At 34.8% G+C, this 23230-nt stretch overlaps 1 pseudogene; it reads left to right on the top strand.

Moving 5' to 3' along the window:
- LOC126077107 (UDP-glucuronosyltransferase 2B31-like) overlaps nt 1–23230 on the top strand; it is an 83954-nt pseudogene that overhangs the window by 38247 nt on the left and 22477 nt on the right.

Here is a 23230-nt window from a genome sequence, read left to right on the forward strand (position 1 = left end):
AGAATGCAGTGGTTAATGCTAGGACCTAAAACTAAGACCAAATAATTTCCAACACAGGAGCAGAACCCAATCTCAGAATTTGTTACTCGACAACACAGGTAGAAAAATGATAAAAAGAGCCACTAGTAACAGTGTGTCAGCTTCTTGTAAGCAGATATACCCAGAATCTTCTCTAGAGTCACATAAGTTCATACTTTCAGAATTTAAGTTTGTTCAAGAATTAGAAAGCAAATTTGGCCATTGCAAATAATTTAGTCAAGATCATGGGATAACACCTAAGATTCATATTTTCCTACTCAATCAATGAGCAACTATCTTTGAATCTTTTTCAACTTTATTTAGCCAATCTTGCTCAATATTTATTTACCCAACAACAGGCAGCTTATCTACCATGTACAGCATACTATGTCAGGCACTACAGTGAATATTAATAAGGTACTGAACCTGCTCTCTAAGATCTTAAAATTACTGCGGAACAAAAAGCATATAAAGTTATGCATAGCAAAAATCAGACTGTGACAAGCATCAAATGTCAACTACGTAGTTCATGTAATTTTTCTTTACAATAAAAATAGACTTTGCTCTTATTCCAATTATACAAATAACTCATATTCCAGTTAAATAATTCAGGTAATAAAAAATTATAAATAAAATTCACCTAAATTTCCACCATCATGTGGTAACAATCATTAACACTTTGATGATTATATCATATAACATCTTATCTTTGTGAATCTATACATACAAATATTTAATTTTACATAAATGAAATATCATAATTCTATCACATATGCCTTTTTTAAATTGCTCACTTTTCAGATTTACCTCCAATTTCCTCCCTCCCCCTGCCCAACCAGCATGCAGCAGCACCCCACCTTCCAGTGACTGGTGTTGATTACCTCATGTGTATCCTTCCATTTCTTTCTCCACATACAAGCACATACACATATGTAAGGGAGGTTATCATGATTTGTTTTACTAAAGTGTATAATGTAATCAACATCAGACGAAACAAAAACTAAAATGATTAAATAAGGCTTATGGTCAGAAGGATATACATGTTTCCAAACATAAGCTCATATATACTAATTGATCTGTTTAAACACGGGTATGAATTACTTAGATTTTTGCTAAGATTTGTTTTCTATTTCCCAATGACTTATTAGTCACGAAAGTCAAGAATGACAAGAATGTTTAATTGTCAATCTTACTATTCAACATTGTACTGGAAGTCTTGGCCAATTCACTAAGTCAAGAAAAAAATATGTGAAAAGAATAAAATCTAGACCAGAGGAGGAGAATTTATCATTATTTGAGGATAATATGGTTGTCTATCGAGAAAATTCAAAAGTAGCAAATGAAAAATTATAATAGGTTATTAAATATGCTGCAAGAAGACCAAATATCATAGCAATATTAGAAATCAATAAATTTCCTAAATGTCAGCAAAAATTAGTCATAGAATATTATAGAATTTGTCACAATAGCAACAAGTATTATAAACAGAATCTTAACAAGACATGTTTAAAACATATAGAAATAAAAATATTAACATTTGCTGAAGAATATAAACAAAGGCATGATAAGATAGAAAGACCTGTTATGGACCTGGATGGATAATCTCAACATTTAAATTGTTCTCTTCAAATAATTCTAGGAACTCAGTATATTTATTTCAAAATCCTGAAAATATTTTGAAGAAGCACACAAATATTATACTAAAGTATTCTGGAACAAGGAACCCACAACAATAAGAAAAACTGAAAAGAATATACACAGCTATTAAAACCACTGTGGCACTGGTGTAGAAATAGATACATAGATCAGTGAAGAGACTAGAGTCCTAAACAGATACAAGTACATTGATCTGATGTATGTAGAAATTCAAAGTATGATACAATAAAGGGAATATTTAAAATCATTTAGACATGATTACACATTCATACATGGTATTGGGACAATTATGCAATGATATCCCCATGCCATATTGTCACAAAAACAAATTTCAGATTGGATTACAGAGTTAAATCTAAAAAATAAACCTTAAATTGTTAAACATATGTATATAAGAACATGTTTTAGAACCTTGGGAATAAAAAAAGCACAAAACAAAGAATCCACAAATAATTTACATATTTAACAGTATACAAATATAAATTTTTATATGGAAGATGCCATAAACAAAATTAAAACGTAACCTATAGATCAGCGGAGAACAATGACAATATGTATCACCAACCAATAATTGATACTTATATATGTAAAGTCTAATAAAAGGTAAAGTCATAGATATATAGAAGTAGGGTGGGTATAAAAAGGCAATTACCAGGAAAAAAAAACGTAAATGGTTAAATGAATTTATGAAAACATTCTATATAACAAATTTACAAATGATATGGGAAATGTAAATTAAAACAAAAAGGAAATAGCATCAGTTTCCTGTCAGATTGGTAGAAATTTAAAAGTTCACTATAGAAAATTGGCAAGTCTAATAGGCTGTTGGTGAAAGAGTAAGTTGTACAACTATTTGGAAAGTTATTTGACAATACCTATCAAAATGTAAAATGATCAAACTGTATAACTCCTAGATCCCTTCTAGATACTTCTCTCTCTTATTAAAAATAATGCAAAGGTAAAATGTATGCACAAGAATATTCATTACAGCCCACTTGTAATAGGAAACTTTAGGAACTCTCTAACCATCCAAGTATAATGGATTGTATAAAGACATTTTGGTACATCTGTACATAAGAAAAGATGAAGGCATTAAAAAGAAAAAAGAACCAGACCAATAAGTACTGATCCGGAAGTATGTTCATGACACATGATTGAGTAGAAAAAAAGCTATTTGCAGGAATATAAGACAGTAAATCAAAAAGTATTGCTACTAGGGTTCCAGTTCATACATGCACGAGTATATTCCAAACAAAACGTGTCCAAACATGTCTCTGCTATCAGTGGATGGCTGCAGACAAGTTCTCTCAGTAATACACTTATCCTTGCCTCATTTGGGTGCCTTCAAAAAAGAGTATACTTTTTGTGCCACGGAAAAAAATGATTTAGAGGTCAGAGCTAATACCAACTTTTTAACAAAACTCAAGGGGACATCTTCCCAAATCATTGAAACCTTGCAGCTATTTTACGGGAACACTGCACCACATAAAACAACAGTTTTTTAGATGGATCAAGCATTTTAAGGAAGGTCAGGAAAATCTTAAAGATGAGCCAAGTGAAGGAAGATGGCTCAGAAGGTTATGGAGACTGTTTTGTAGGATTCCCGAGGGGTAGTCTTGATAGATTATCTTGAAGGACACAGGACAATCACGGGGACTTATTATGAAGAAGTTTTTTTAAAAAAAATTGAAAACCGCATTGGTGAGAAAAAGGCTACGAAAGTTGCCCTGAGGAATTTTTTTCCATTACAACAATGTACCTGCTCATTCTGCGAGGATAGCAAGGGCTGTCCTACAAGAATTTCATTGGGAAACCTTACCCATCCACCCTACAGCCCTGATCTTGCCCTTTCAGACTTCCTTTTGTTCCCAAAACTCAAAAAATACTTAAAAGGAACATGATCTGAGTCCCTGGCTGATGCCAAAGCTGCCTTTTTGATGTGGAGTAAATCAAAAAGTGCAGAATTTTTCAGGGAAAGGTTAGAGAGATGGAAACGCTGCCTTCAGAAGTGTATACACCTAGATGGAGGATATGAGGAGAAACAACAGCTTCAATTTTTGATTTTTTTGTTTTATAAAGGTTTCAATGATTTTGTAGAAATGCTTTTTGCCTTACCTTCCTATATAAATAGTATTTATCTAAGTCAATAATTTTAAAACAATGCGTGCAAATTTGATTACATAGATACAGAAAAAAATGTAATAATAAATATCAAACTGATAACATGCTCCCTCTGGAAATAATCGAAAAGTGAGGTTACCAAGTTTACTTTATGTACATATTTAATTGTTTTATTACTTGTTCAGAGGCATGTACTACTTTTTTTGTAGTTTATTTTTGTTGTTGTTGTGGAGAATATAAACAGCAGTACACCATTCCAACAGTTTCTACATGTACAATTCTGTGTTATTGACTACATTCTTGGAGATGTGCAAACATTCTCACTCTCCTTTTCCAATTTGCTCCTCCTCCCCCGTTAACATAAACCCCCACCCATTGCCATTCAGCCAGTCCCAACTCATAGCTACCCTGCAGGACAGGGTAGAACCATTCCACAGTTTCTAAGGCTGTAATGTTTACAAAACAACAAGTAACATCATGATAAATGGAGAAAAGTTGGAAGTAGTCAAGGATTTCATTTTACTTGGATTGACAATCAACACGCTTGGAAGCAGCAATCAACAAATCAAAGGATGTATTGCACTGGACAAATCTGCTGCAAAAAAAAAAAACTATTTAAAGTATTAAAAAGCAAAGATGTCATTTTGAGGACAAAGGTACTCCTGATTCAAGCCATGGTGTTCTCAATCACTTCATCTGCAGGCAAAAGCTGGACAATGAAGAAGACCAAAGAAGAATTGATGCCTTTGAATTATGGTATTAGTGGAGAATATTGAATATACCATGGACTACCAGAACAACAAACAAATCTGTCTTGAAAGAAATACAGCCAGAATACTCTTTAGAAGCAAGGATGGTGAAACTTTGTCTCACTTACTCTGGACATGTTATCAGGAGGGACAAACCCCTGGAGAATAGCATCATGCTTGGTAAAGTAGAGGGTCAGCAAAAAAGAGGAAGACCCTTGAGATAGATTGACACAGTGGCAACAACAATAGGCTCAAGCATAACAACGATTGTGAAGATGGCACAGGACCAGTGGTGTTTCCTTCTGTTGTAAATAGGGTCGCTATGAGTCAGAACCGACTCAACGGCACCTAACAACAACAACAAGGTAATATAAGTAATCTAGAGATTATTTTAAAATATACAGGAGGATTATGTAGGTTATTTGGAAATACTAGCTATCTTATATACAAATACTTGAGGATCCATGGATTTTGATATCCACAGGGACTCCAAGTCCCCAAAGAAAATGAGAGACAACTGTAACCCAATGAATATACAGGATGCTGTGTAGAGTACAGTGGTTAAGTGGAGCCGTTAAGACATCCGGGGTTGAATCTTGGCTCTATCAATTACAATCTTGGCAATCTTGGGCAAATTCCTAGCCTTTCTGGGCCTCATTCCCCATCTATAAAACCAGGGATGTATGGGATGTTAGGTGAGGATGAAAGAAGTCAGTACATGAACATATATAAGTGTTCGTTAAGTACTAAGTGTACAATATAATTTATACCATTATTATTACTATTACTTCAGGAAAATAAGTTCAATATTACCAGTTTTATATAACTAGTTATCTCAAAATAACATGTCTAGTGATTCTTTGTAAGTCTTATTCTTCAGTTTAAGAACTTGAAAAGAACCTTAGATATTAACTTGAATAACTTACTTATGTATACAAACGGAATGCCAGTCAAAAGACTTACTTGTATTATCAACTGTTTTAGTTTGATTAAAGAAGAAACAAGAACCCAGGTTTTCTACATCCAATTTAATATTCTCTCTTCTCCACCAGACTGCATAGAGCCTTAGGATTTTTTTTTTAATAGGTAAAATAAAAGTATTCATTGGGAATACATGGAAAAACTATACATGGAATAATCCTCGGATGAACACACTATAAGTAAATGAACACTTACAAAGAATGAATCAATATCTACATTCTGGGGCTGTTCCATTCTGCCTCAATATGTGTCAACTCAATTGTCAACTATGCATTTTTGGCAGATCTGAGTTTTTCCAGTTCTTGTTATAATGCATGCTTAGAGCAAAAGAGCAAGGAAGTTCATAATAAATTCTTCTACACAATAAACTTTAAGTAGACAACTGAAAAAAATTTACTACTTGTAAAAACACATCAAAGAAATAAATATTGTTTTTTGTCTTTAAACAATCAGCACTTCCAAAAGCACATTATTTTCGACATCAAACTCTCTCCCCTTGTTCTCTGGCCTGCTTACATAATTGCTCTTTTTCTCTTTCTCTATCAGCCCTCTATCTCTAACTCTGTCTCTTCTATTATCGCTGAGGGTGTCTCACTTTCATTCCAGATCTCTTTCACAGGGTCTACTTCTCCGGCCACTGACAACTGCTTATGTGTGATGAATGAAATTATCCACCCTCATATCATAATCAAGTTAAAAAAAAAGAAGAAATAAGTTCCCAAACCCAGTGCCGTCAAGTCGATTCCAACTCCTAGCAACCCTATAGGACGGAGTAGAACTGCCCCATAGAGTTTCCAAGGAGCACCTGGTGGATTCAAACTGCCGACCCTTTGGTTAGCATCTGTAGCACTTAACCACTACGCCACCAGGGTTTCCAAGAAATAGGTTAGGTATGTCAAAAATTTCAAATGGAATTTAAGTCGCTACATTGTAATTATTATTTGGTAGCGAGAAAATCTAAAGAAATGCAGTTATTAAGTCACAGAATGTAATTTTGGCATTGCTTAGAAAAAGAATTTTGATGTCTTAGTAATCAAACACCTACAACAAAGGATTATTCAAATCTCATTAAAAATCACTTCAATCATGAGGTTTCCTATTTGATTTTAATGACTTTTCCATCCAGTCCCTTTAATAAGATCAATATATTAATGCTTTTCTCCAACAGACTAACCCAACTTTTTTTTTCTTCCTTCAAGTCTACAAACTAATCTGAACAAATTCCAACCTCTTAAAGTGAAATTAGGAAATTTTATGTACCAGATTTTCTTTCAAACTAAACAGTTAATAAATGATTTATGGAATTTGATGGAAATGTAAGAAAATATGTTCTTTGAAAGAATACTAAGTCTATTCCAGAGTGAGCCAACAATGCACAGAAGACTAAGGAAGACAAGGAAGGGAAAGATGAACAACTGTGTACATGAGGGCCAGGGAAAGCTGTAACTGTGGCTACTTCTTAGCTCTACCACTGATTTAGTTTAAGCTTTCTATCATTAGTTCACAGCTCACTTTCACTCACTGGCCTTTCTCATTTTTCAAGTCAGCTTACATAAATGCACACCCATAAGGCTCAAAAATACAATTACGTACAATTATATATAAGGAATACACGAATATTATATAAGCACGAAATATATAGACCTACCAAAAAAAATTAAGATACAAAGCTCCATCAAATAGTAGAGGTTGTTTTTTTTTTTAAAAAAAAGACAAATATCCTTAGCAAAAGAACCTTGGAATGAATTCTTATTTTGAAAATCATGTCGTTGTTAATAAAAGGCATTTTTTAAAAACATGACAAGCATTTAGTCACCTGAGATGTCATCATAAATAAACCGTGTATTTCCTTCTAATGTGACTAACTGGGAAAAACTAACTTAACTTTTAATCAGGTCAGAAGAAAGGCCTGTTGATCTCTGTCCAAAAATTCAGCCATTGAAAATGCTATGGAGTACAGCTCTGCTCTGACACATATGGGTCACCTAAGTCTAGTAAGTTCTGGCTTATTGAGACCCTATGTGTCAGAGTAAAACTCCACTCCATAGGATTCCCAATGGAAGTAGATCACGAGGCCTTTCTTCCTAGGTACCTCTGGGTGGACTCTAACATTAATCATCCCTTTGGTTAGAGGTCAAACATGTTAACCTTCTGCGTCATACACAGCTTCCTTTAGTCAGTTAAAAACCAATAAGAATCAAACAAACCCATTGCCATTGAGTCGATTCCAACTCATAGCAGCCCTATAGAACAGAGTAGAATTGCCCCATAATTTTTCCAAGGCAATAATCTTTACAGAAGCAGACTGCCACATCTTTCTCCTGCTCAATGGCTGGTAGGTTCAAACCATCAACTTTTCATTGTACCACCAGGACTCCTTATTTGTCAGTTAAGATCCTCAAATTGTTTTATTGAATGTTAAATGTCCTAATATGATTTAATTTTGAAATATCTATTTTTTAATAAGCATAAGGAAATAAAAATGCATAAAAGTATTTCAAAGATAAGCTAGGAAGCTATTGTTCTAACCAACCTCTTAAATATGTATTCTCTTCATCTTAGCAGGAACATAAAGGGATGTTTACTTGGATCATCATTAACTCAAGTGAGAAAAAAAACAAATTACAACATTTTATATCATACTCTAACAACCAAAAGACCTTTCTAAGTTTGTCAAATGTATATGCATATGGCTTAGACTTCCAACAAGTGCCAGGAGGCAATTTCTACTTTCTAAAACAAAAGTATTATTAAAAAAATCCATTTAATGAATAAACTCAGTGTCACTGGTATAGTGAAGACCAAGAAACCACAAACTAGAGATTGTTGCATTTCTTAATGTCAGTTTGTCATTTCCTAGCATCATTGTAAGAACCAGAAGCAGAGAAGTGAAACAATTCACTTGGTTACCAGTTTCACCAAATTTGATAAAAATATAAATAAATAAATGGATTGAGTGAATACCTGTTACATAACTTAATATGAATCACCTACCCTATGAATTTGATAGCACTTTTTTTTTTTACCCTATGAAAACAAATTAAGTCAGGATATATAAAAATCTTAGAAATACCCATTAGCAATATAAATTGCATAGTCATACACCCTCTTCTCACTTATGGATATGGTAAGGTTCTATAGACCAGTCCGTTCAGCAAAATGGGTGTTATGCAAAAATGGAGGATGACCGCAAGATCATAAAATGAAGGATGACGACATCAGTACATAACTGCCAAATTATGTCTTACATAACTGTCAAATTACATCATTATATAACTGCCAAATTACTGAGAATCATTTCCTAGCCAAGTTCACACATAACCTTAACCATCAAAGCCAGTGTTATTCGCACCTTGCACCTTGCATTCATTACTGCCAGATCTATATCATTAATATGCAAAATAAATATTTTATTATTGTCATAAATATGAAATATCAGATAATGAGATAGTTGAGAAGTGAGGAGAAGGTGTAATTGAAGATCAAAATACAGAAAGAAAATACTCTAGGTACTATATACCTAACATTATCTAAGAATTATATATAGGAATTACCTTAAAGTAGGTAGTAAGTTTGTGATTTGATCAGTAAAAGGAATATAGTCCACCTAAATAATACAAAGGGGCATGATCAGCCATTTTAAATAAAAACAAGTTGTAAATTTGCTCCAAAACAATTTGGAGTAAGATTATAAAGTATTATACACAACATAATCTGGTATTTCCCACATTTAAATTATCTACAGAATTCTAAGTAGTTTCCTCACACCTATGTGCATATTAAATGCACTTAATATCCATTTTCTTTGTATCTTGTGTTATGTGGTACTGGATGATGTTCTGAGCAAGAGGGATGGACTTGAGGAGATGGAGTATGATGCTGATAGTATGGATGATGTAAATGCTGTTCCATTCCTGGATAAGGGGGTGAAATTAAAAAAGAGAGAGAGAGAGAGAGAACCACTTCCATACGAGTCTACCAAATATTCTTATAAAAAACCTTTCTTAGAATCTCTGCACACAAAATGCCCCCTAAACAACTCTCAACGAGCCATTCACTTTGATGACATTAAGCTTCTTCAAGATACCCTCTTTATTTGATTGCTAAAAGTATAACATGTATAATAAACTCTCTAATATCACATTTTTAAGATTTAACATGTTTTCACTTTTCTACCCACGTTATTTAAATACTAATGGAAATAGTGCTTACTATGAGGCAGCCACTGACCTAAACACTTCACATTTCTCATTTGATTCTCACAAGCCTATGAAATAGGTACTATTATTCTTAATTTACTAATGGGAAAATGAGGCATCAAGTGACTTAAGTAATTTGCTTAAGAATACATTGCTAGTAAAGGGGTGGACCCAGGATATGACAATACAACAGCAGACATCCTGGCTCTAGAATCCATTATCTTCATCACTATGCACAAACCTATTTCAAAAAAAACCAGAAGCTAATAAACATTTAAAAGTCATTGTAAAATGAATGAAGGACAAATCAAAAGCGACTTTTTTAGGGTCAAGACACTTCAATTTCATAGAAACTAAAGGAAAGGAATATTATACGTTGTATCCAGTAGTATAAAACTATATGCTACTTTAAGTAAAATAAGATTCAGATAAAGAATTTTAAAAAAATTAAGAAACAATAAAAGCTACATAAACTTTCAAGATTTTGTTTCTTGGAAGTTAATACTCGGCCATCTCCAATACCTTAAAATATACTCTAAGTGATTGAAAGCATTCCCCTTGAAAATAGAAAACACATAAGGATGCTTTTTATCACCACTGTCCTTGAACATTTTGCTGAAAGTCCTAGCTAGAGCAATAAGGCAAGAAGAAGAAATAAAGGGCATCCAAACTGGTAAGAAAGAAGTAAAACTATCCCTATTTGCAGATTAAAGATACTATACATAGAAAACCTCAGATTCCACAAGAAAGCTACTGGAATTAGTGTAAGGAATCAGAAAAGTAGCAGGATACAAGATAAACATGCAAAAATCAGTGGGATTCTTCTATACCAACAATAAGAACTTTGAAAAAGATATTAGGAAAACAATGCAATTTACTATAGCCCCCTCCAAAAATAAAATACAAATAAATCAAACCAAGATGTAAAAGACCTATACAAAGAAAACTACAAAACACTACTGCAAAAAACTGAGCGACCTACATGAATGGAAAAACATACCATGCTCATGGATAGGAAGACTCAACATGGATAGGAAGACCCAAAGCAATTTACAGATATAATGCAATCCTTTCCAAATTCCAAAAGCATTCTTTGACAAAATGGAAAAACTAGTCACCAACTTTATATGGAAAGGAAATAGGCCCTGGGTAAGTAATGCATTATTGAAAAAGAACAAAGCAGGAGGTTTCACACTACCTGATTTCAGAACCCACTGTACAGAGATGGTAGTCAAAAGAGCCTGGTACGGGTACAAGGACAGAAATATAGACCAATGGAACAAGATTGAGAACCCAGACATTAATCCATCTGCTTGTGGACAGCTGATCTTTTAAGGGCCAAAGTATATTAAATGGGGAGAAGAATGTCTGTTTAACAAATGGTGCTAGCAAAATTGGACTGGGTTATTTATATAAAAAAAAAAAAAAGAAGCAGCAGCAAGACCCATATATCAAACCATACAGAAAAACTAACTCAAAATAGATCAAAGACCTAAATATAAAGGTTATGGAAGAAACAGTAGAGACAACACTGGGGACCCTAATATATGGCATAAATAGAATACCAAACATAACTAAAAAAGCGCACACAGCAGAAGATGAACTAGATAAATATCAACCTCCTAAAAATTAAATACTTATGCTTATCAAAAACTTTTTCAAAAGAGTAAAAGAGAACGTACAGACTGGGGGAAAAATTTTGGCTACAATATATCTGACAAGGGCCTATTTTCTAAAATTTATAGAAAACTCGCACAACTCAACAACAAAAACACAAACAACCCAATTTAAATAAAGGGCAAATGGTATGGACAGACACTTCCCAAAGATAATATTCACAAAACTAACAAACACATAAAGAAATACTCACGATCATTAGCCATTGTTGTTGTTGTTAGGCGCCCACAAGTCCGTTCTGACTCATAACGACCCTATGTGCAACAGGATGAAACACTCCCCAGGCCTACACTATCCTCACAATTATTGTTATGCTTGAGCCCATTGTTGCAACCACTGTGTCAATCCATCTCATTGAGGGTCTTCCTCTTTTTCTCTGACCCTCTACTTTACCAAACTGATGCAAGACAAAACTACAATGAGATACCATCTCACCCCAACATTACTGACACTAACAGAAAATAACAAATGTTGGAGAGATTGTGGGAAAATAGGACTTCTTATACACTGCTGGTGGGAAAGCAAAATGGTACAACCGCTATGGAAAATGATACGGCACTTCCTTAAAAAGCTAGAAACAGAAATACGATAAACGATAGGACCCAGCAATTCCACTCCTAAGTATACATGCTAAAGAAATAAGAATCACAACATAAATAGACATACTCAAATCCACTTTAATTGCAGCATTATTCACAATAGCAAATGGAAACAATCTAAGCGCCCATCAACAGATATGCACACAGTGGAATACTTGTTGTTAGGTGCCATCCAGTAGATTCCGACTCATAGGGATCCTATAAACAACAGAAAGAAACATTGCCTGGTTCTATGCTATACTCACAATCGTTGTTATGCTTGAGCCTACTGTGTCAATCCATCTTGTTGAAGGTCTTCCTCTTCTTTACTCATCCTCAACTTTACCAAGCATGATGTCCTTTTCCAGGTACTAATCCCCCCGATAACATTTTCAGAGTATGTGAGAATTAGTCTCATCATCCTTGCTTGTAAGGTGCATTCTGGTTGTACTTATTCCAAGACAGATGTGTTCCTTTTTTTGGCTGCCCGTGGCATATACAATATTCTTCACCAACACCATAATCAAAAGGCATCAATTCTTCTTTGTTCTTCCTAATTCATCATCCAGCTTTTGCATTCATATGAGGTGACTGAAAACACCATGGCTTGGGTCAGGTGCTCCTTAGTCTTTAGGATGACATCTTGCTTTTTAACACTTTAAAAAGGTCTTTTGCAGCACCTCTGCCCAATGCAATGCGTCTTTTGATTTCTTGACTGCTGCTTCCGTGGCTGTTGATTGTGAATCCAAGTAAAATGAAATCCTTGACAACTTCAATCTCTTCTCCCTTTACCATGATGTTGCTTAGTGGTCCAGTTGTGAGGATTTTTGTTTTCTTTATATTGAGGTGTAATCCATGCTGAAGGCTGTGGTCTTTGATCTTCTTCAGTGAGTGCTTCAAGTCCTCTTCACTTTCAGCAAGCACGGTTGCATCATCTGCATAAGGCAGGTTGTTAATGAGTCTTCCTTTGATCCTGATGTTCCGTTCTTCATATAGTCCAGCTTCTTGGATTATTTGCTCAACATGTAGATTGAATAGGTACGGTGAAAGGATACCAATCTGATGCACACCTTTCCTGACTTTAAACCATGCAGTATCCCTTTGTTCTGTCCAAACAACTGCTTCTTGATCTATGTACAGGTTCCTTATGAGCACAATTAAGTCTTCTGGAATTCCCATTCTTCCAGATGTTATCCATAATTTGTTATGATTCACACAGTCAAATGCCTTCTTATAGTCAATAAGACACAGGTAAACATCTTTCTGGTATTCCCTGCTTTCAGCTAGAATCCATCTGACATCAACAATGATAGTCCTAGTTCCACATCCTCTTCTGAATCTGGCTTGAATTTCTGGCAGGTCCCTGTTGATATACTGCTGCAGCCACTTTTGAATGATCAGCAAAATTTTATTTGAGTGCGATATTAATGATATTGTTCAATAATTTCTGCATTCGGTTGTGTCACCTTTCTTGGGAATAGACATAAATATGAATCTCTTCCAGTCAGTTGGCCAGGCAGCTGTCTTCCAAATTTCTTGGCATAGACAAATGAGCACTTCCAGTGCATCATCCTTTAATGAAACATCACAACTGGCATTCCGTCAATTCCTGGAGCCTTGTTTTTCAACAACGCCTTCAGCGCAACTTGGACTTCTTTCTTCAGTAACATCGGTTCCTCATCATATGCTACCTTTCCTGAAATTGTTGAATGTCAACCAATTCTTTTTGGTATAGTGAATCTGTGTATTCCTTCCATCTTCTTTTGATGCTTCCCACATCTTTTAATACTTTCCCCATAGAATCCTTCAATATTGCAACTTGAAGTTTAATTTTTTTCTTCAGCTCTTTCAGCTTGAGAAATGCTGAGTGTGTTCCTCTCTTTTGGTTTTCTAGCTCCAGGTCTTTGCACATGTCATTATAATACTTTTCTTTGTCTTCTCGAGCCACCCTTTGAAATCTTCTGTTCAGCTTTTTACTTCATCACTTCTTCCTTTTGCTTTATCTACTTGACATTCAACAGCAAATTTCAGAGTCTCTTCTTACATCCATCTTGGTCTTTTCTTTCTTTAATGTCTTTTTAATGGTCTCTTACTTTCTGCATGTATGATGTCCTTGATGGCATTCCACAGCTCATCTGATCTTTGGTCATTAATGTTAACATGTCAAATCTATTCTTGAGATGGTCTCTAAATTCAGGTGGGATATACTCAAGGTCATACTTTGGCTCTTGTGGGCTTGTTCTAATTTTCTTCAGTTTCAACTTGAACTTGCATATGAGCATTTGATGGTCTGGTCTGAAGTCAGCCCCGGCCTTATTCTGACTGATGATATTGAGTTTTTCCATCATCTGTTTCTACAGATGTAGTTGATTTGACTCCTGTGTATTCCATCTGGCAAGGTCCACATGTATAGTCACCATTTAAGTTGGTGAAAAAAAGTATTTGCAATGAAGAAGTCATTGGTCTTGTGAAATTCCATTATGAGCTCTCTGGCATCGTTTCTATCACCAAGGTCATATTTTCCAACCACTGATCCTTCTTCGTTTCCAACTTTTGCATTCCAATCACCAGTAATTATCAGTTCATCCTGATTGTATGTTCAATCTATTTCAGACTGCAGAAGTTGGTAAAAATCTTCAATTTCTTCATCTTTGGCCTTAGTGGTTGGTGTGTAAATCTGAATAATAGTTGTATTAACTGGTCTTCCTTGTAGGCATATGGATATTATTCTATCACTGTCAGCATTATACTTCACATAGATCTTGAAATGTTTTTTTCGATCATAAGTGCAACACCATTCCTCTTCAAGTTCCCATTCCTGGCATAGTAGGCCATATGATTGATTCAAAATGACAAATACCAGTCCATTTCAGATCACTAATACCTAGGATATCGATGTTTATGCACTCCATCTCATTTTTGATGATTTCCAGTTTTTCTAGATTCATACTTCATAAATTCCTTTAGAATGGATTAGAGTACTAAGTAGCAATAAATAATAATGACGAATCCATGAAACATCTCACAACATGGATGAATTTGTAGGACATTATGCTGAGTGAAATAAGTCAATCACAGAGGGACAAATATTGTATAATACCACATTTATAAAGAAATGAGAAAAGATTTACACACAGAAAAAAAAATCTTTGATGGTTATCACAGATGGGAGAGGGAGGGAAGGAAAATTACCAAATAGATAGACGACACAGGTTAATATTGGTGAATGAAAAGGCAATACACAATATGGTGAAAGTAAGCAAAATATGACCAAGGCATGGAAGGACACTGAGAGGAACACAATAAAAAGGGGAACAATAGTAATTGGTAATTACTATGGTATAGGCAATCCTGCAACCATAGTATTAACAAACGCTAATTTATGAATGTATACATAGGTAGATAGGTACGTCAAGAAGTGTCGGAGAGTGTAGGGGAACACATCAAAATGCAGATATAGGTTTGGTGGTGGTTATTTCTACATACATACATTATATATTAATATAGACAATACAACACAGAAGTGCCATAGTCAGGGCAATGTCTTAGACATAAGCAAATACCTCATGAGGTGAGGTTCCTAGGCCAGAAGGTGAAGGAACATAGACTCGGGGGACATCTACATCAACTGGCACAACATAGTTCATAAAGACATAGTTCTGCATCCTACTTTGGTAAGTAGTATCTGGGGTCTTAAAAGCTTCTGAGCTCCCATCTAAGATACAACAATTGGTTTCCTACAGTCTGGAACAAGGAGAGTGAAGAAAACCAAAGACTCAAGAGAGCAATTAGTCCAAAAGTCTAATGGACCACTGAACCGCAACCTACAGGACACCGACACCAGAAAAACTAGATGGTGCTTGGCTATCATTACCAATTGCTCTGACTAGGATCACAAGAGAGGGACCCAGGCAGAAGAGGAGAAAAATTGTAAAACAAAAATTCAAATTCTCAAAAAAGACCAGATTTTCCAGTCTGACAGAAACTGGAGGAACCCCCAAGACTGTGGCCCTAAGATGCCATTCTGAACTGGAACTGAAGCCATTCCTGGAGACCACCTTTCAGCCAAACCACAAAAATGGCCATAATAAAAACAATAAAAAAAAGAAATGAATATATATGTCCACACAAACATATCAAATGAATGTTCATAAACAACGTAATAGTCAAAAAGTGAAAACAACCCAAGTGTTTATCAACTGATGAAGGATGGGCAAAAGTGGTATATCCATACAATGGAGTATTATTTGGCAATAATAAAAAATAATGTATGTCCTGTACATAACACAACATAAATAAATTTTGAAAACATTATGATAAGGGAAAGAAGCCAGTCACAAAAGAACACATATTGTATGATTCCATTTATATGAAAAGCCCAGAATAGGAAAATCTGCAGGAACAAAAAGTAGATTAGCAGTTTTCTAGGACATGGGCAGAAGGAGAATGGAAGACTGAGGAGTGATGGCTAAGGGGCAGAGGGTTTCTTTGTGGAGTGATTAAAATGTTCTAAAATTGATCACGGTGGTTGTTGTACAACTCAGTACATATACTAACAACCATTAAATGGTATGCCTTAAATTGAAGAAATGTTTGGAATGTGAATTATATGTCAATAAAAATTTTACCAGACACAAAAAGCCTTGAATCGTTATATCCAAAAAAATGCTGATGTAACTATATAGTTACTTTGTCTTTAGTTCTTGCGTTAAGGAGACTGCTTCACAAGTGGCTTCACTGTTCTTAACACTATTCTAAATTCTACTATATAACACAGGTCACATGCAAATATTATATCATAGACTCTTAGCTGTGTGATAGCACTTTCGATAAAAGAGATATTAAGTACACTCATACAAACACAAGGTCATCTCCGTGTTGCTTTTTCTACTTGGCACCCACATTCTCTGCTTATTCGTATAATGTGTTTACTTTGACCTGTAACAGTTGTATTTTAACTTCTTGATTGATTTCTCCTGCGATAGAAGCATGAGCAATGGTGGAAGGAAACAGCAATTTGAAAGCGAGAATTCACTTAACCAGGATGTCTGTGAAATGGATTTCAGTTCTTCTGCTGATACAACTGAGTTGTTACTTTAACTCTGGAACTTGTGGGAAAGTGCTGGTGTGGCCAACAGAATATAGTCACTGGATCAATATAAAGACAATACTGGATGAACTTATTCAGAGGGGTCATGAGGTGACTGTTCTAACATCTTCAGCTTCCATTCTTATTGATTCTAACAAAACATCTGCCATTAATTTTGAGATTTATCCTACATCTGTTACTAAAGATGATTTTGAGTTTATATTAATAAAATTGATGAAGAAATTGACAAATGATCTGCTGAAAGACAGATTTTGGGCTTATTTTTCACTACTACAAGAGAACTTGTGGGAATTTACTGATTGTATTCAAAGGCTCTGTAAAGATGTAGTTTTCAACAAGAAACTTATGATGAAACTTCAAGAATCAAGCTTCGATGTTGTTCTTGCAGATGCCCTTGGTCCTTGTGGTGAACTACTGGCTGAACTACTCAAAATACCCTTTGTGTATAGTGTCCGATTCCTTCCTGGATACACATTTGAAAAATATAGCGGAGGACTTTTAACCCCTCCTTCCTATGTACCTATTGCTCTGTCAGAATTACAAGATCGAATGACATTCTTGGAGAGGGTAAAAAATATGATGTATGTGCTTTATTTTGATTTTTGGTTCCAGGCATTTAATGAGAAGAAGTGGGATCAGTTTTACAGTGAAGTACTAGGTAAGTCAGATTTTTAGTTGGTAAAATGAAGTCCTAACTTTCCTTGCACTTTGAAGGAATTCATGTAAATAAAAAGCCAGAGAAATTTTTTTGTAAGTAAAAGATTAAATGAAAATATGAAATAAACTATCAATTTCACAAATATTATGGAGAGGCGTCTGTTAAAGTATCAGAAGAATCCAGTAGCCCAACACTAAGGCAGGAGACCCTAGGAAGTCAGAAACCCAAAAATTAAGACGATTAGATTTTTATTAATTAACTACATATCCATTATGTTGTACTTTTATCTTTAAAAAAGTCACTATAAATCTCACTGAATATCTGGAGGAACGTAGACATGTACATTGAAGAGTGACATACATATTTCTGGCATAACTCTCTATGTAACCAAAACCAAAACACATTGCTGTCTAATCGATTCCAACTCATAGAGACCCTATAGGAGGGAGTAGAGTTGCCCAATAGGGTTTCCAAGGAGTGGCTGGTGGATTTGAATGGCTGGCCTTTTAGTTAGCAGCTGAGCTCTTAACCACTGTGCCACCTGGGCTCCAAATATCTATGTCACAGCAGGAAAATAACTTCTCCTATAGCTCAGTTTTCTTATATACTGATTAAATTTTTTTATATTACCTTCTCAGAATTCCCTCTCAGTTGAGAGATAAAATGGCTCTATTCCAGATTCAAAAACCTATAATTTTGTCTACAATATTTTATTAATATGCTAGATAAGTAGTTGTAATCAAAATAATATAATTATCTACAACTTGTGACTAGTGAAACTTGAGGATTCTAATGATTCACCATTTCTTCACTGTGTGTAAGCCATCTGTCTTACAGGCCTATGATGTTTTTGAAGGATTGGCATACAAGTTATTGGTTTGTATTTTTTGAAAACTATGTCTCTCTATTAAAAAAAAATTCAGGGTGAGCAAATCTATTTACATACTTTAAAAAAAATTTTCCAGCTGTTAATGGCAAATAGTTTCATTTAACAATCATGTATTGTTCAGCTCTTAGCTTGAACCAAATGCCAGAGTTGGTACAAGAAATTGAGCCATACTCACAAAAAACTCACAGTTTAGTTGGAAAACCAAGCGTCAAGGGACTGGTTTGCTCAACTGTAGAAACTAGACTAAGTACTTCTGGGAAAAGTGTTTCCATGGCTATGGTAGGATTAGTTGACTGGAGAGCTCAAATTCCAGTCATTTGCATTTTTCCATTGTTATTTGTGACTTTAGAGAAAAAAATGCATATCTAATTCAACAACGGCTTAAGTTTAATAACTGTTAATTGTGGTGAAAGTACTGATGTGACATTAGAGATGTAAGTGCCTTCTTACACTTTTTAACACCTTTGGTTCCATTATTCCAAGCTCCCTTCAGAAAATTGCCCAGATATTCAGATGTCAATTTTTTCAAGTTCCCTCCACCTTTTGTTTTCTCTCTTCTTTTCAGAAAGGCACACTACATTATCCGAGACAATGGGGAAAGCTGAAATATGGCTCATTCGAACCTATTGGGATTTTGAATTCCCACGCCCACTCTTGCCACATTTCGACTTTGTTGGAGGGCTCCACTGCAAACCTGCCGATCCCTTGCCTAAGGTAAACCTATTACTGTTGGTTTAGTATTTTTGATTGAAATGGTTCTACGTTCTGCATTCAGAATGTTTGACTAAATAAGAAAGATGTGGGAAGTGGAGTAAAGTGACCTGCCAATTGGAAATTCATGTATTTCCTTGCTACCACAAGTATCTGAATATCTTTATCAAGACAATAAAGTGGGAATACCTGTAAGACTTTGAGGATACAATATATTAAAGCCTTCATTATTCAACATATAAGAAAATATCAGTCATCCATTCAAAGAATATTTTTACAGTGACTAACATATTTCAGGTGAGCTAGGTGCTGGTTAGGTGCTGGTTGGATGTGCAGAGAAACTAAGTAGGCATGGCTTCTGCTCCATACCTTGTCCCACCCCGTGCACACACACCTTATTTTCTAGTTGGAAAAATAGAACAGAAGCAAGTAATGAAAATAAAGTGTGAAAATGATATAATAAGGAAAGACCACAATGCTGAAGGAACACCCAGCAGGAATCATAGGAACTAACCCAGGGCCATTGATAATTATGGGGAAGGGTGTGCAGGAATAGGTAGATGAAGTGGGAGAAAAAGGAAGACAAAAAGAAAACAGCTAAGTAGTATCAGAGGTCCCCAAGATTTCCTAGTTGAACAGGAAGAGGAAGAATAAAGAGGCAGATAATGTGGGAGATGTTAGATGGAGCCAGAAGGAGTTTCATCGATTAAGGGCATTGGGGAACTGAGGGAAAGAGTTAAGCAAAGGAGAGATATGGTCAGGTTGTTTTTTTTCTAAAAGAACCCTCAAGGTGCAATTACTGGATTGGATTGTAAAGGAGCAAGACTGTGGAATGGCAGATCCCTTAGAAGTTTATTGCAGGAGATTAAGCACCAGATTATGAGAAACTAGACTAAAATGTTCCCACTGTGAGGACTATTCCTATAATACTACCAACCCCATAAGGAGGTTGTATGGAAAATATTAGTTAATATGTATAAAACACTTAAAACATCTCTAGCACAAAGTAATCCAAAAGTAATATTAACTATTGTAATTATTGCTATTTTTGTTACTATTACTAGTACTATTAAAACTCAAAAACCCATTGCCATAGAGTAGATTCCGACTCATAACAACCCTACAGGACAGGAGTGGAACTACTCCATAAGGTTCCTAAGGAACTGTTAATCCTTTGATTAGCGGCCAAGCTCTTAACCACTGCATCACCAAGGCACATTTAATATGTGTCAGGCACATTAGACATAATTCTCATTTAATATGAACTGGTTTTCCAATAGATCAAAATTATATTCTCTAGCAAAGTCCTAAAGAACAGATATCTTGCAGATTTTTTAAAAGTGGATTATACATTTTGGAAACCAGATTAGCAGGTTGAAACGCTTAAATTTTGTTGTAAAGATTTAGGCTCTTCACCAGTATTGTAACTTAGAGGGAGACCATTCCTAAACAATATAAATGGGTGAATATTAATGGGTGCTGTCAACAATATTTGCAGCCAACCCAAAGTTTGCTTGCTTACAGCCTTGGTTTACAGCATTGAAACCATTCGTCATTCGAAACCCCAGAGTTTTACATCTTTGGGAATAAAAGGAGTGGTTTAGCCTATCAGAGAAAGTGTTTTCTGCCATACACCAACCCTATAGGAAACCTCAGTAAAAATTCCTTTGAGTATAAAAAAACAAAACCCATTGGCATCTTGTGGATTCTTATAGCGACCCTATAGGACAGAGTAGAACAGGCCCACAGGGTTTCCAGGGAGCAACTGGTGGATTCGAACTGCTGACAATTTGGTTAGTAGACAAATGCTTAACCACCTCACCACCAGGGCTCCCTACAGTTATTTATATCATAGCTCCCTGATAAAATGAACATAGGGAATGTATCCTGGGCATACAAAAAGAATAATAAATCCTGTGTAGATAATAAAGATGAAATTATTTGTATTCATTGTGTCTGAAAATTCCCTTAGCTTGAAATTACAAAATACTTCAGTCAGCATATAGGATAATATTCCTTATGCAGGAAAGAGCCCTTGTGGCACAGTGTTAAGAGCTCAGTGGCTGACCAAAAAGCTGGCAGTTTGAATCCACCAGCTGCTCCTTGGAAACCCTATGGGGCCATTCTACTCTGTCCAATAGGGTCACTATGAATCCAAAATCAAGAATCTAATATATTTTAAATTAATATGAACCTTTAAGACATAAGTGAAAATCAAGCATTCTTTTTTGCACTAGTATATGATCTGTTAAGAGATCTGTTTTGTCTCCCTTCTTATTGGTGGCAACATAAAACTGAGATCCTATTTTGCGTGCAAATTGTTTAGGCTATATATAACATCTTTCATGCAGTCCAAAAGCTGCAGTAACATTAATGAAGGTTTTATGCAATCTAATCTTATTCATGAAAGATATTTCTAGTCACATGAAAGGAAAATGACAGTCTTAGGAGGAGAAGGGAACAGATGAGGAAAAGGAAGATGAATAGTACCATAATAGTTAAAATAATATATAGTAATTGTTACCTAAATTGCAGAAACAAGATTTGAATCGAAGTCAGTGACTGTGAAGACTGTTATCCTTTATTATAAAAAGTGATTTCTCCCCCCATATTACTTGCTTTTTCCTTAATTATTAGGCTCTCAGATAATTTTGGACTTTTTTTAAAAAAGACATAAAGCACTTGACAAAATTCATCAAAAGATTTTAAAATGCTTATGGCCTTCGATCTTGTAATATACTCATATGAACCTACACAGAGAAAAAAAAAAAACAAGATGTGCAGAACCAACATTTATGGCAGTGTTATTTATAAAGGTAATTGCTGGAAGTAATTTAAATTCCAACTTTAATGAGAGGTTAGATAGCTTATGTGTACCCACACTATTATGATCATTTCAATGAAGAATGTTTAATTACATAAAACCACTCATTATCCAAGTTTAATTGGAAACTGAGGGGCAAAATTATAAATACAATATTGTTGACAAATTTCTTGTAGAAAAAAGGTATATTCAGTGAGATTACAATTTTCTAGATATATGTCATATATATACATCTCAACATATGAATAGGATAAACACTAGAATGAAAGCATATAGATTTTAAACACTTTCAGGATGCAAAGTGTGGATGATCTTACTTTCTTTTTTATATTTTTCATATTTTCCAAAATTTCTTACAATGAACTTACGTTATTTTCATAAAGATGTAACAGAATAGGAATGAACCAGTCCACATCGGTGATTATAAAGAAAGGTTGTATTACTATAATGCTATCCAGGTCCCTCTTCCACAGCAAAGATAAAGGAAGTGTTAGACAACAAGACAGTGAGACACAACTTTAAATACAGATTCCTTTAAATGCTGTTGTGCATTGCTGGAGTCACACAGAAAACCTGGTTGTGCCATGTGATTTATAGGAACAGTACAGCCATCCTCATTAAAACTGAGGTCATCAGGTCCCAATTACAAATTTGATGGAAGCTCTGAGTAATACATAGTCTGCACGGTTGGGGTTTGGAATATTTTTTTTCTTTTGTCTTTTCTTTAAAAGCAGTAAAGAAGTTTTGAAAAGAAGTATTATGCCAATGATATTAGGCTCAGAAAGTATAGTTTTTATTTTGCAAGGGGACAGTCATTACTTTATAGTGAAAAAATAACAAATAATGAATTTAAGACAAAAGGAATGAAAAAAAAAAAGATGAGTATATGGTTTTGGCAAGATATCCAGGAAAATTTTGACTTTGCGTTTTTTTCCCTTTTTTTGGTGGCAGGGTATATTCACTGAGGAATGATAAATCATTCTAACAGAGAAATAAATCTAATAAAAAATAAGACAAGGATCAGAGAGCAAAACTTAGAACAATTCTCAAACAACTCCA

This window comes from Elephas maximus, chromosome 5, assembly GCF_024166365.1.
Source record: "Elephas maximus indicus isolate mEleMax1 chromosome 5, mEleMax1 primary haplotype, whole genome shotgun sequence".
In the NCBI taxonomy this organism is placed as follows: Eukaryota; Metazoa; Chordata; class Mammalia; order Proboscidea; family Elephantidae; genus Elephas; species Elephas maximus.